We start from the raw sequence: 16,024 nt of genomic DNA, 5'->3' as shown, positions 1-16,024 counted from the left end.
AGGTATCCTGAGCTAGACTCTTTCTGGAGTATTGGAAAGGATTCCAGAGGGAATGGCTTTTTGATAGGACAGACCAGGGATGTCAAACTTGCAGCCCATGGGCTGGATGCATCCCGTGCTGGCCCCGCCCACCCCCGTTTTAGCGAAGGGATGGGGAAAAAAGTTGTGATTTTTCACATGATGACAATGTGACATTGTGAGTTTGGTACCCCTGCTCTAGACAGTTTGAAATGCTACCCCTGAGCCCTGGTGGTGCAGTGGTTAGAATTCATTATTCCAGGTAAACTCTACCCATAGTCTTGAGTTTAATCCTGACAGGGCTCAAAGTTGACTCAGCCTTCCATCCTTCCGAGGGCTCAGATTGTTGAGGACAAAATGCTGACTCTGTAAACCGCTTACAGAATGCTATGAAGCACTATATAAGTTTAATGCTTTTGCTAAATTGCTTAGCATCATGGCTATTGTATATATTCAGCTAGATTGTCCTCAGGATCCTTTATAGTATTATTATTATTTTGCTTATGTTGCTTATTTGTTTCTGTTGGATGATGATAATAATTTAAATTTGTTTACAGGAATCCACTTCAGCAGATTTTCAATGACTTAAAAATTCAAACAATAAAATCAGTTAAAATCATTCTCTCTGCTCATGTTTTCATAGTTCGTTACAGTTTTAATTTAATTATTTTAATATTTTATTGCACTGCTGTATGCTGTTCAGAGTCGTGTTTTGTGTGGGTGTGGGTGTGAGTGTGACCATATAAATAAGATACAAACATAAATAAAAACATAAAATAACCCAAACTAAAACAACTATGACAATAACAAGAAACCACAGCATGGCCCACACAAACACATCAGCATCAGGTTGAGATCGGAACCAGGTTTTGGGGGGGCTTCTGGTTTATATCACTGGGGGGAAAGATGATGTTCCAGAGGTTAAGGCCAAGACAGAGAAGACATGCTTAATGTTCACTATGAAGGGTCACAATGAGCAAGATTGGTGGCGATATAAATTGATAAAATAAATAAATATTGTCTTTTGTTCATTGTATTTCATAATACAGTATTATTAAAGCTTTGACTTCTAAATGTTAATTTGGCAGCTTAAACCAATTATGTCCAGAATTCAGGGCATGATTAATTGAGAACAACCCCCTTATTGTTTTAAAAAACAATGTATGTGATTTACTCTGTTTTGACAAATAAAATTAAAATAAAGCAAACTAAATTGTTACATCTCCTCTCTTATTAGGTCAGGAGGCTGCTAGCCAGGAGCTTTGTTTAGCATGCTGAACCCTAGTTGACGCCATTTTGTGATCTACCACTGGGTTTCTGTGTCAACGTTTCCCTAACAAAGTTGATGGACTCGGTACTCTTGACTCCTGGATCCAGCGGATAATTATTGGCCAGACTCCAACCTCCATTTTATATGGAAGATTGTTGAGCTGATGATAGCAGATGTATTTTGCAGCACCCTGCAGGAAGCAAATTACCTGAACCCTTTTCAGACAGAGTTCTAGCCTGGGTTCTGGATGCAGACGGCATTAGTCACTCTCTTGGATAACAGCCTCCTGGTGGAAATTAAACTAGCCCTCTTGTGACTGACCTTGCTGAAGACAGAATTGTTTCTTAGGCTTTTCCCCTGATTTTATGATGCCGTCTTCAGTTCTATTTGCCCTCTCTTTGGGGGGGAGGGCTTTTTGATACTGTTTTATAGTTTTTATGTATGTATGTATCAGTGGTAAAATCTGAACTGGTTTACTACCAGTCCTCTGGCTGCACATGCACAGTGCGCACCACACACCAGTGCGCACCACACACAGTGCGCACCACACTCTGGCTGTGCATGCACACGCAGTGCATACCAAAAGGAGGCATGGGGTAAGTAGAAGAGCACACGGGGGTGAGGGAGGTAATCAGCTGTGGCACACAATCTTTTTTTTAACTTTTAAAAGCATTTTTTTACAACCTATTCAGCTGAATAGGTTGTAAAAAATGCTTTTAAAAGTAAAAAAAAGACTCTGAAGATCAGGCAGCTCAGCTGTGCTCATCAGAGCTTTTTTTTTAACCTTTTAAAAGCATTTTTTAAAAGAAGCGGCAAGCGGGGAAGTGGGCAACCTGGCATTGGGTGGGCATATGCAGGGGGGCAGGGATTTTTGCTACCGGTTCTCTGAACCACCCACCGCCATCGCTACCGGATCATCCGGTCCAAACCGGGAACATTTCAGCCCTGGTATGTATGTATGTAGGTGGTATGTATTCAATTTCTATAGCCCTTCATCTCTGTCAATGACTCTTGGCGGCTTACACTTCAAAATATAAATACTACAATTTATATAAATACACACACACATACACACACACACACATCAATTAATTGGAAATTAAACATATCGTGTTTGACATTGAGAAAGGTTTCTTTTAGACAGTCATGTCTCTTTGTGGCATGATAAATCATATAATTTATCAGCTCTCCATTTGACAGGTTAATATTGCCAAGGACATTTGGTGGGAAGTGTAAGGCTTTTAATAGTGCTGGCCTAAAATTCACAGATGATGATTGTTTCTAAGAAGAGAATTCTGAGCTAGATAAATCTGGGGAGGGAGTTGTGATCCAGCAAATGCTTTTACCGTGGAGAGAGAAGAACATAGTAGATAAGGTCAACATTTGGAAGGTGGCATGTTTGGTATTATACTTCCTCTCCTTTCCCCCTTTTCTACCTCTCTCTTTCCTACCTACTTTCTTCCTTTACTCTCTCCTCTCCCTTTCCATTCCCTTCTGAAATGGCAGCTGAGCAGCCCAGATTTCATTTCAAATTATTTCTATTTCTTAATTACATATCTTCAATCATTCCTTTACATTGATCCTTCATCTCCCCCCCTCTCCCCGCTCCCCTCCCTCCCCCCTCCCACCCCCCCGAGACTTCCCAGAACAAAGTACAGGGTATAAGATTAACAATCATAAATTAAAATACAACATAAGTCATAATCCATAGTCACTCCTCTCTAAGACCTTAACTCCCTTCCAGAAACAAAAAGTACATTCTTCTTCCAGTCCATTATATATCAGTCCATTCCACTCCTAAAATCTTCAGAATCTTCCAATTAAATTAGTATTTCCAGTTCATCAATAAAATACATAGTTTTAATATCCAATCTTCATCAATTAACACCAAATATATATCAATCCATTCCACTCCTGAAGTCTTCAGAATCTTATAGTTTTAATATCCAATCTTCATCGATCAAGACCAAGACGATATTCCATCTTCCAGTATTCATCAGAAATTCTTTTATAATATACCTTTCTTCCTTAAACAGTCTCCCAAATATAATTCATATTTCCAGCTTAAATTCTTAAATTTTATCCAATCTCCCAAAATAAACAATATTCTATCTTCTCATATCTTTAATATCACTTACATAAATCAAATAACATTGCTAATATTAATATTTCTTCAATTTACCTTACATCTGTCAAATAACATTATTAAAATTATAACTTATATCCAAAATATATCAATTATAACAATTAAATTCTATTTAACCAAATACCAACATTACATCCATAAATTTTTCTATCTGTCCTCCAAAAGTTAAACAATATTCCATCTTCCCATTCCTTTATACCTCACATATATCAAATAGTAACACCTTATACCCAAAATAAGTCAGTTGTAAAAATTAAACCCTATATATATATATTTAAAAAAAAATACCATCAAAATCACATCTTAAGCATTCTCCTTCCCCTTGTCTTCTATCTTACACATTTTCCACCATCTGCTCACCAATCAGCTTAACATCTAACAATAAAGAATTTCCAATCTTTAATATATTGGTGTAAAAATCTCTTGTTTAAAAACTTATTAAGAAAAGATAAGCCTCCAAAAGTTCCTATAAAAAAAATAATCCATATTTGAAGTGAAGAAGTTTCCAAGATTTTAGTAGTTAGTTCTGTTTGCTTAAGAGCCATTCTTAAACTGTAAAATCTACCAAAAAGAGAAAAAAAAATTCAATAAACACTTCTTAAACATTGTGATAAAGAAAAAGGTAAAAAAAAAAAAATCATTAACAGTTCTTATTCATTCCATTTAAAAAGTAGCTTGTTATGTTCTTCTCTTCCTTTGTCCTTTTATAGTTTCACTTCCCTTTGTATATTGCAAATGCCATTTTAAATCCACTCAAGTTGAAAGTTAGTTCAAAGGAAAGCTATTTAAGAGCTGAAGTTAAGATTTATTATTTGCAAATTCTTGCTAGTCCTCCTACTTTGTTCTGTCTGTGTTGAGTTCTCTTTAAAAATAAATCTTGGCACAGAAATGGTCACGGCTTCTCGTTCTGTATAAACAGAAGCACCCTGGGCACGGAGCTTCGTCAGGCTAAAGGGGAGCTCTCACCCTTCGATCCCCTGGTTAAATTCCAGGGGCTCCCGGAGAGCTCTACCCAAACCTGACCACTCTTCCCTCCCCCTTCTCCCGGGGGAGAGAATTCCAAACCGTTTGACAGCCCATTTACACTGTCAGGGATGGTTTGATGAGACCCAGGGCAGACGATCCCAAAGGAACGTCCACGAAGCCTGCGTTTCCAGTGGAAGTCCGCATGTTTGGTATTATAGAAAACCCGTCATCAACATCACACGTAATTGTCTATCCTACACTTACAGGTCATGCCTATACATTCATCTGCAGTATCTATCATCTGAATTTGTTTGTGAGAGCGCCTTTGTGTCACTGATTTTAAGTACTGAATTGCCGATGCTGACTTGAGTACACCATCTGACAGGCAAAAATGACACATTAGTAAGCAGTGCTGAAATTCTGAAAGCACCGTGTGCTTAATTCCCATTTATGCTTTTGAGAATCCTTCTTAATGAAGGCTTCCTTGCTGGACTCCACAGCTCTTTTCTGTCATTCATTTCTCAGTGTGATCTCTCACAAGCTCTGAGAGCATTCAGATGCAGGTGGGTCAGAAAGTTCACATAAGTGAAGCCTCAGGTCCAGCACTGTAAAATGCAGTCTGGGAATGTGTACACAGAGACTTCTGCAGAGTTATTTTTTTGGAGGTGGGGGGGAGGGAGGGAGAGAGACACCTGGGGGCTTGGTTTGCACAACAAAAGAAGAACGGGGAGGTTTGGTAGCCTCCCTGGAGCTCATTGAACATTAGATTATTCACTTTCCCAACTAATCAATAATTGTCATAATTAAAATTGATAGCTGCAAATAACATGACCGAGGACCAGTGCCAGAATACTGATTGTGCATTTGGCTCAGGAAAATGGGGACCGGAAAAGTGGGGGAAGGGAAGGCAACTATGGAGCACTTATTTTCCAATTTGCTTTTAGTTGGGTGCAAATTGCTTTAGCTGTATCCAGCTGATTTAGACCTTGCCTAGAGGTACACGAGATTAATTGGGAGCCACAATTTCATTGCTTATAGAATAGACTTTGTAATTGACGAGATTTGTTAGTGCCAGTTATAAAATAACCGGAGACTCCTTCTTTTCAGTTTGCCCCATTATTACTCTTTCAGCTCTCTCTGTCTCTCCTGCCCTCCTCCTCACCTGTGTGTGTGTGTGTGTGTGTTAGGATGCGGTGGAGGGGAGGGGAGAGAAGGGTGAAACAATTAGAACCTTTCAAACCATTGAAATTGCTTTTAATTCTTCTTGTAAAACCCAACAGTGTGACTATGGTCAATATTTCAGGCAAGCAAACATTAGCACACATATAGTATTGATTTTCACATCGCTTCTTACCTCAGGTTGAAAAATATTTTGTGTACACCGTGCAAAAGGAAAGAAGGCCTCTTGCAGCTCTAGATGTGTGGAGTGTGAAACTATTGTCTGTATGAACAACTCTTTTGGAGCTGTGCAGCAAGCCATAGGTAGCGCTTAAGCAAAATTCAGATTCAGATATACTTTCACTCTGTCCCAGAGCATTTTGAAAAGAAAAAGTCCTATCGTAATTAAAATACTAATGAAGAGCCATTTTTCTGTGGACGATTTTCTTAGCATATGGGGAGCAGACAATTAACTCCCCTGTCCCAACTATAATCACAGAAATGTCTTACTTCCTCCTGGAATTTTTTTTTTTAATATCCTCCTGGGAAGAACCAGTTATGTCAGCTCTATGATCAAAAGGTAAGGGCTGACACACAAGCTAAGCAACTATATTCATACAGTTTTCTAGGTAACAACATGGAAATGGTTTGCTACTGCCTATGGTCTTGTTTGGTGGGGGAATGGGGCAAACTTTCCCCTTTTTTTCCTTTGTTAGATATTTGACAAATCTGAAATTCATTGTGGCTTTTCACTATAAACAAGCTCCAGTGACACAATCCAGAAAATCAGGTTGTTAAGATCCTCTGTCATCACTTAGCCATGCCACTGTATGAATAATAGTGTTTCTACATGGTTAATCTATGTTCATGCTCAAATGCATTTTACTGAAGAAGTTCCAGCAAGCTATTAATTGTTAAGATACTAGCACAGAGAGAAAAGCTGGCTCTACATGCTCTGTGGTCAAGGAAGGAATAGTGACCTGAAATCTGTTACTATTGTTTAAAATGAGATTCATCAAATGGAGGCAATGTTATATTAAGCACAACTTTGGGCCTAGCATCTGTCAAGCTTTTAACTGTCTCTCAGGGAGTACCTTAAAAGCTGTTATGCATGTGTCAGTGGCAAAACAGCATAGATATCACAGCAAAAGTTGATGATGTTATCTACTCAGGCTTGATGAATCTATTGGCCAGATCTTTCCACATTGTCTGATCTTGCACTACTTCTTTGAGTTCTTCTATGCTCTGGCTAATGTCAGCTTTGATAATGTCCAGTCACTGTGTTCTTTGATGGCCTTATTTCCTTTTACTGCTAACTCTTCCAAACATAACAGCTTTATCCAATATATCTCCTCTCATGGTCAAAATAAGTGAGACACAGCAAGAATTGCTTCCTAATTATGAAAAAAAATGAATATGCAAAAAAAAAATCATGTTTATTCCACCCAATATTATTTTTAATGACATGGGTTGAGTCCTTTACTCAAAATTACATTGTGCAGGATTGGCTCCATCAGGATTGGTTCAGCAGAATAAAGCCACTACAGGAGATGGATCTTGGGGTGAGAGGATGGGCAACAGCAAGAGATGGGGTTGGAGAAAGGGTCTTGAAAGTGTCCCATTGAAGTAAAAATAAATTATTAGTTCATTGGGCTTCCCAATACACAGTGGCATGGCAGTGAAGGAGATCATTTTTCACTGGAATTGCTATACTGAAGAAGCAATTGATTCAAGCAATTGATCAACCACAATTCACATGATACTAAAACAATAAATGAAATTGCTTAAAAGAAAATATCCATAACAGTAATCCAGGAAAATATTATTTTATCCAAGGCTATAAATGAAGTAAGGAATGCTGTGTATTATTACAGTAGGAAGTAGTATACAGCTACTTTTGTGATTTTGGCTGATTACCAAAAGCTAAGCAAAGTTAGCACTAGGAAATCTTCAATCTTTAGGCTAATTGAAAAATAATAGAGGAAAATTGATTGTTGATGGATTATGTGTCATCAGTTGGTGTCAACTGTTAGTGACCATATAATTTTCTCCATGATGACTTGTCCCTAACCTGATGTTTTAGGTCTTTCAGAATTGCATTCATCACTACTGTAACTGAGCCCATCCACTTTTTTGACCCTGGTCATTTGTTCCTTGGTGAAAGGAGAACATTACTGAGACTTCTTAACTATCTAAACAGAAGATGGAGGAGTCTTACATATTATAGGCAACAGAGAAGAGAAATAGCTGATACTGGACATTAGCCTCAACATAAACTGATAGTGCCAGTTATTGAATTTAACTGCATTAACAAGAGGAATTAGACAGCAAAGGAAGATATTATTGGATTTCTGAATTAGCTATTACAATACAATTTTGGCCATGTTGATTTTGAAATTGTTGAAAGGAAACCAAATATAAGTGGGATTATAAGAATGGTTTTGATTTCAGACAACCAATAATCCTTCTGTTATCAAACTTTAGGATGTTTTGGCCCTTATTACAAAGCACTCTATTAAGATTTTTTTTGAAGATAAAAATATTGTTAGCTTTTAGTCAGAGAAGAATAGCTAATCTTGGATAGTGGCTAAAGTAGTAACTTGGTACCAAAATCAAAACTGTACCTGCATTAAAAGATTGAGACCAACATAGGAGAGTGATGTGGGGAATAAGGGAGATGGCCTACAGACAATACTGATCTAGTTCATTAACTTGGGATTTTCGAAGTCCTGGTCCAGAAGAGCTTTTTCTTAATTAACATCCTCCTCCGCCTAAGCTGGCTTCAAATCCTATGGGTGATTTATTGTCACTCGCATGGCAAAGAAGGCAGTTTGTTCATCCCTGAACAGGAATATCATCATGCTTCTATCTTGGAATATCTCTTGCTGGGTTTCCAAAAGAGGTGATATCTCCTTTCTGGATAGCAATAGCACTTAGACTTATATACTGCTCCACAGTGCTTTAAAGCATTCTCTGAGCAGTTCACGGTGTCAAGCAGGATTATATAATTCTGCTTGATGTTATACAAATGTAACAGTCCAAATTATTAAACTAGCAGAAGTTGAACTGAATCACTTCATGGGTTTTACAGGTGTCAATGAGTGAAAGAGGTGGATGCAAGTGGGCTGGTCAGTTTTTCCACTATTAAATTAAGTGTGTTTAATGATGTACAATATAGGACAACTCAATCCTCTTACTAATATGCATACACTTCTTCCAAATGTGTATCTTCCCTCTTTCAGAACTCATTAAAAAAGCTGCACTAAATAGAAAGAAGAGAGATGCTAAAATAATTTATGCTTTTGTGGATATGGTGGACCTGTCAAGGTATTGTCCCATCAGCTTATTTAAAGTAATTGGCAAATTTTATATACGATATCTCTCCTTCAAATGCTGGGATTGTTTCGAGAGTTAAAAGCAGCTTACTAGTAGAAAGTAGGCTGGCATTAAAATGGATTTATTTACATTTGGTACTGCTTAATTAAGCACTACCAAATAAAACTGAAAAATAATATTTTTGTTGATTTTATATAACATTGATGTTTGATGTCACAAAGGGTCTGTATCTATAAGAACACTATGTCTGCTTCTGGGAGGCACTTCAATATAACTTCTTGAAATCTAATTTTGGAGCTTCTCTATGGGTTCCCAGTGCTAGCTTTTCCTTAGTTGCATTTTCAATAGAAGCCAAAGAACACGTATCACCATTGATTTACGTTATTAATATTATTAATAATCAACTTGGAAGAAGTCCTTGTAGTGGAACTAGATCTATCTTTAGGTTTCCCTAAAGCTAAAGATTTCTCTAAATCTAGAGTTGTTAGATGACCCCCCCCCCCAAAAAAAGGACATTGGTTTAAAGAGAGATTAAACTAAGAGCAACTTTTGCTTTCAGAAGGGAAATCTAAGCTAAGCTTTTGCTCTGGCTAAATAACCATATAACCTTGAGACTGTAAAATATGACAGCTTTTCATCTTAGTTTGTTTCAGCACACTGCCTTCAGCCTTACTGGAACAAAGATATTGATGCATTCCTTTTACAAAGAGGCTGTGCCCCTATCATCAAAGAACAGTTGAAACTTTGCCTTGTACAACTATGCTGCCAGTTTTATAATGGAATTGGTCACTTGTGTTTAATTCTAACCTTACATAAATTCCCTAACAGTTAAGTATTTTGTATGTCTTGTCTTCTGTTGGAAGGTTGTGTTTTTAAGAAAAAAATGGTGAAACTTATCTATTTTCACTCCATCCGGTTGCCTAAATGTATCAGTGTATAAATTAATTGCTAGAAATTGATTGAGGTATGGGTGACTTTTTTTAAAAATTGTTTTTTAAAATACATTTTTATTATAGCTTATGGTGAGATTAATAAACACAAATAAAAATAAACAATGGTAGTTTAATTTTTTTCCCCATTGTGGAAGTTCTTAATAAGTATTTTAATTGCTGCTGTTGAATGTGTTTGCACATATGTAAGAGAAAGAAATGTTTGTATAAAACATCTCTTTGAGGATTGCTACTCGCTTCTAAGACAGGGTTATACAATTTTTTTAATAGCCCAGGAACCTCATTTGACCATTAAGTGATATCTCAGTGGCTGTACTTCAAATGGCTGAGAAGGGATCCCAGACAAAAACTAAATCCCATTTCATTTAATTTCCTTAACATTCAATAGATTTAACATGCTTTCTCTTGTTTAATAAGTGTTCCCTTCTGTCACATTAACAATTACAATTTTGCAGCTATTTTGGCTTTGTACTGTGAACAATTTCCAGTTTGGTTTGCACTCAGCACCTTCTCTCTATCAGAACAGAGCAAGTCTAAATGCCACTTAGTTCAGCTAGCCAAAAATAGAGCTTTATTATTAAACATCAGCAAACAACAAAAGAGTTCATTGATAAAATGGGACAAAGGCAGGCAACAGCAGGGAGAGAGACATGAACAATGGGCAAGAGATAGAGACAAGAGATGCTATCAAAGAACAATTTATATGACATTTCTCTCTCTCTTTCTCTCTCTCCCACAGAGAGAAAGTTCAGACATATAACTTTGCAGAGCCTCTGGAAAGAATCCTGCTTGTAGTTAATATGGAAAGTCCCAAAGAGGCCGTGGGTTATTCCAGCCTTAACTCTTTTATGTACGTCATGGCAGCAGAACAGAGAGGGAAAATACAATATCAACTGATCCCTTCCTTGACTCTTCATCATGAAAATAAACAGTATGGAGGAAACCCCCAAAATTTTAACCTTAGACTGGCTACTGTTGATCTCACCTCATTCCTGCCTACCGTCCCTGTCCTAATGTTCCCTTTAATTGTATTCATTTTATGTATTCAATTCATGCTTATATATATTATCTGATACATACTCGACAAATAAATAAATAAATAAAAAAATAAAAAATAAGAGTGATGCATCCACCAGGTTTGAGGAACATTACATGACATATCAAAGGTTTCATTTTGCAGAAGACTGGGGCAGGGTCTTGGGAGGGGGGGGCGGTCCTTGAGTCATGAAACATTGAAGAATTTTATTTCTTTAACCCACTTCTGCAAAATTCCAAACAGGCCCTTCCTCAAAAAAAAGGTGGCAGTGAATACTTTGGACTTTGAATTCTGAGAAGGGCTTCTGGAGAACCTCCTTTTTCATCCTAGCTGTAAAATCCCACTTACCTATTGGTCTGATTATTATGCTCTTTTTAGCATGAGTGACAATATTTTCTGACTGAAAATGAAGTGCATGTTTTCAAAATGAGGTGGAAACAATAGTTCTATTAATTGTGGAATTACAGAATTCAAAGCAGGAAATTTAGGGCTATTATATATGGAATGCCAAACTCCACATTATTTATCCTATTTCTTTGCTGCTGTCTAGCGACCACCCAGAGTTTTGCATTTGACATATGGCTAGTTTTAAAAAAGGCATAAGGTAGATTTCCCCTGATTGGGTCACTCCAGAGATTATAGAATTGCAGTTCATATGTTAGAGGGCAACTGTGGAAGTGTTATCGTTAAATATCACAGCAACCTTATGAGGCAGAAAGGGAAAAGACAAAACTGTCCAAAGTCTTTTTAGCTTTGCAGTTGAGTAATGATTTGAAACCAGAAGACTCTGAGTTCTAGTCCTACCTTAAGGACTAGACTCTGAGTTCTAGTCCTACCTTAAGACACAAAGCTAGCTTAGTGACCTTGGGCCAGCCACCCTCTCTCATGTTAGGAAGGGTAATGGCAACACACACACACACACACACACTGCTGTGCTAACCAGGTACCAGGTTAGGAAAGGAAGTGCTAAAGGTAAATCATTTCCTATTTATTTGAAATTGTCACGTATTTCTTATAATACTTGATATAGAGCTGACATCCCTGGATGGTACATAATTTTCCTCTTGGTTTTGCTTTAGTATGATTATCTTATTTATATTTATTTTTGTATTTTGTTGTATTGTTTTCTTTTTGTATTTTTGTGTATTTTAAAAATAGCTTGCAATAATACAATAAAAAAACATACTAATTAAAAAATAAAAATATATTGGGTAAACTATATAGAGCAGAACTTAACACAGGAGTAATTTGGATTGTTTCTTCTGGGTGCAAAAGTGTTATAAAACTCTACAAATTATCTTCTCCACTCATTTGGGTAATAATATTTTACCTAATTTTGGGCAGTTTTATATTATATCAGAAACACCAGAATTCTTAGCGCTACCAAGCTGAAAATCAATTGGACAATTTAATGTAAAACCTCTTTCAAGTTTTTATTAGTGGGGAATATAATATTGACTCCACAAACTGTCCCACAATGACTTTTTTCAGTTACCTCTTCCTTGGTGAATGTTAAATTGTAGAGCATTAATGCCTATATATTAGCATCTAAATATTCAAAGAAAAGAAGAATAGGTCAGTGTAGCTAAATCAATAATTCTCATTGCTAGTCTTTAAAGAGGTTGAATGTAGCTCTGCAAAACCACAAGGACAAGAATGCTAATGTTCATTCCACTCTAGGCATAAAGAGAAATAATTTATTGCAGTTATCATTTGATTCTTCAGTTTGAAATATTATGGGCATTTTATGTTAGTAACATTTTTATATAAGCTGTACAGTTTAAAAATTGTCAACTAGCATGTAAGATTAAAGCTGTAACCTTTATGAATCCCTTCTTCTTATGGATTAATTGCTGTCTTTCTTAGCAATATTGCAGTGCTATAATAATAAAATACTTGCCACTGTTATATGTATTATGGTGAGCTACCATTACTGGCATTTCCTGTAAAATGATCAGATGGTGACATGGGAGCCTTTTCTTCTTCTTCCAGAGATCATAACAACTATTGTGGTTAAGAGTGGAAAAGCTTTGTGTCCCCTTGCAGTGGTATGTATCAATTCTACAATCCCAATCAGCACCATCTTTGCTGCATGAAGCCGACATGATCTCTTCTTTGAAAGAGTCAAAAAAGGCTGATCCACATGAAGCACATTTCAAAAAACAAAGTTCTAGCAAGAAATCAAATTGAACAGCAACAAAACTTTTAACTGGTGAAGGTTATACATCTGCTGCCGAGTATTATCTGCTTTTCAAAAATACTATGTTTTAATGCTTTAAAAAAAATTTAAGATGCTGAGAAAATGAGATATAAAAGGAATATTGACCAAGAAGAATACTGGTAGAGAAGTCAAATGTTTTGCTTCTGATCATGGAATATGTGGGGAAAGGGCACCGTTAAAGAAGCCATTCCAATCGAAGTAGGTCAGGAAGGTTATTCAGAATCAAATAGTATAACATTCTGGAATAGTACAATATTCACTTTCGTACAGTATTGAGACATGACAGTAGACATTGTTCTCTAGTTTTTCCTCAATCAGTGACCTCATGGGGTAGGCTGAGCTGAAGCTTAGTCACTCACTGAATTCCAAGGCTGAACCTGAGTGACTCTTAAGTCCAGTATCTTAACTACTTACATCCCATATACAAGAGTACACAATTATTTAAATCGGTTCTCAGTCAAGTGGTAGGTAAATTTGATAAAGAAGGGTTGAAAAAAATATGGGAAATTAAGAGATTACAGGCTTGAGTTACAAGTAGGTTGTATCTCTCCAAACTTGGTGGGAGGCAACTGAGTAAATAAATGTAAAAGAATGTGAATTCATCCCAGTGTGGATTTGGCTGAAAGTGCTGACATGCAACAAAGGAGATCCAGATCCCAGCCTGCTTTCAATTATGGAAATTCATGGAATGGTCATCAGTCATGGGATTGTTGTGGAAAAAAACAGAAGTGGGGATATTTTATGTACCATTCTGAGTTTCTGGAGAACATGGAATAATGTTTTATATTATTTTTCCCCAAGAAGTGCAAGAGGGTACATATGTGGTTCAACATATTTTATCCTCGCAACAATCCTAATGGATCAATTAGTTATTAAGTCCATCTAAATGTCACTTAGTTGGGAGCAAATTAGTAGGGATTCAAATTTTGACCTGATATTCTAATTGCTGTATAATCTACAGATAGGATACAAATACAGGTAGCTCTTGACTTACAACAGTTCATTTAATGACCGTTCAAAATTACAAAGGCAGTGGAAAAAGTGACTTATGATACACACACACTTCACACTTACAACAGCGTCCCCATGGTCATGTGGCCAAAATTTGGACACTTGGCAACTGACTCATCTTTATGATGGTTGCAGTATCCCAAGATCACGTGGTCCCTTTCTGCAACCTTCTGACAAGCAAAGCGAATGAGGAAGCCAGATTCACTTAACAACTGTGTTACTAACTTAAGAACTGCAGTAATTCACTTAACAACTGTGGCAAGAAAGATCCTAAAATGGGGCAAAATTCACTTAACAAATGTTTCAATTAACAACAGAAATTTTGGACTCAGTTGTGGTTGCAAGTAGAGGACTACCTGAATTGTAAAATTGGAAAAAAATGAGGCTGATGAGGTATATACAACAGGTTAAATGCATAAAAAGCAGTTGTTTTGGAAACAATTTTTAGGTGTTTGGGCCTATTTTGTTTTGGGCAAAGGTTGTTTCTGGGATGAGAGTAAGAAAACAAGGCCATTAGCAGCTGAGATGTGGCATGGGACGTACTGGAAAAATCACGAGTGTTGGACCAATGCAACATCTGCCTTGGCAGTTGGTGAGGAGAAGAAGTGACAATATCCATCAGTCTTCATCTTTTCACCCTATCTGGAGTTTTTGTCCCAAATCTTGAAAAACCAAAGTATTCTCATTGTAGCTGGATGGTTCAGCAGAGCCTCGGACCTTCAGTTTTGTTTTGGAGTTAATACATTAAAAAAAAAAATCATATACCTCACTATAAAGGGAAATAAAGAATTCATTAGTCGTTCCAATTCTGCTAGAGAAATAGGAGTATTTCAACTTAAAGCTATACTATATAACAATTTGTAATTTAAAATTATTTATAGGTATGCTCAGTCTTGACAATTGGAGCATGTAAATTGAAGCAATAATTAAAAAAACCTGTCATGCCTTCAGGGATTATTTCTAAATCAAAATCTTCCATCTCTTTTATAGCTGATTTATTGTTCTCATCAATATTCTATAAAGGAATAGTTTTACTTTTTAAAACTGCATAGGAAACTTATTTTTGTTTCTTGGAATTTGCCATGTTCGCCCTTCTGTCAGGTTCCCAACAGAAGAAAAAAAAAAGGACACAAACCTGGTCTGTTGCTGCCTTCTTTATTTACTTCCTGGCACTTACTATCAGTGAAGAACTTCTTGCTCAGGCTAGTGGCCCATTCTCTCCACCACCTTTTATATCTTAAACACCATCCACCCAATCATGCTTGTGCCCCACCCATGTGACCCAGAAATAAAGACAAATCACCTAAGCCAGCATCCGCCCATCAATCAAGCCAAGCCTTCACCCTGGTCTATCCCTTTCTCTGCAAGCCACTGGCTTGCAAGGAAGGTTCGATCCCCCTTCCATTGTCCCAAGCGAGCACAGGGGCCAGGGTGGGGTTAGAGGGGTCAGGAAGAGCAGCACCTGCTACCCCTGCATCTTCACCGCTTCGGCCAGTGATGTCATCACTATGCAGCCACCTCTCAGCTGTTCGGTGGCCATTTGGTGTCCCGGCAGCATGGCAGTGCTCCTCAGGCAGGCCTGAGCACTCCGGCGGCGGAACAGGTGAGGGACAGCTTGGCGGGGCTGACACTATCATTCTAATGTGATTTTGTTTGTGACTTGTTGAATAAAGAGGGTGATTTCATTCAACATGTTAGGCCAACAACAAAATAACCTCCACACACCCCCCCACACATGTAATGGTTTAGCATCCTAAAACTGCTAAGGTTGAGGAACATTGTTTTTCTGAAAAAATACAATGCTGCTTCTTGGATTCCATCAGTAGCCAGCCATAAATCCAGGGGGATGAAAGCAATCAAGAGCTTTTCTATCCACCTAGGTTGATTAATTTATATTTGGCATATATTTTGT

The sequence above is a fragment of the Ahaetulla prasina genome, chromosome 2, assembly GCF_028640845.1.
Source record: "Ahaetulla prasina isolate Xishuangbanna chromosome 2, ASM2864084v1, whole genome shotgun sequence".
In the NCBI taxonomy this organism is placed as follows: Eukaryota; Metazoa; Chordata; class Lepidosauria; order Squamata; family Colubridae; genus Ahaetulla; species Ahaetulla prasina.
The sequence above is the reverse complement of the archived record's forward strand: the minus strand, read 5'-3'. Positions refer to the sequence as shown.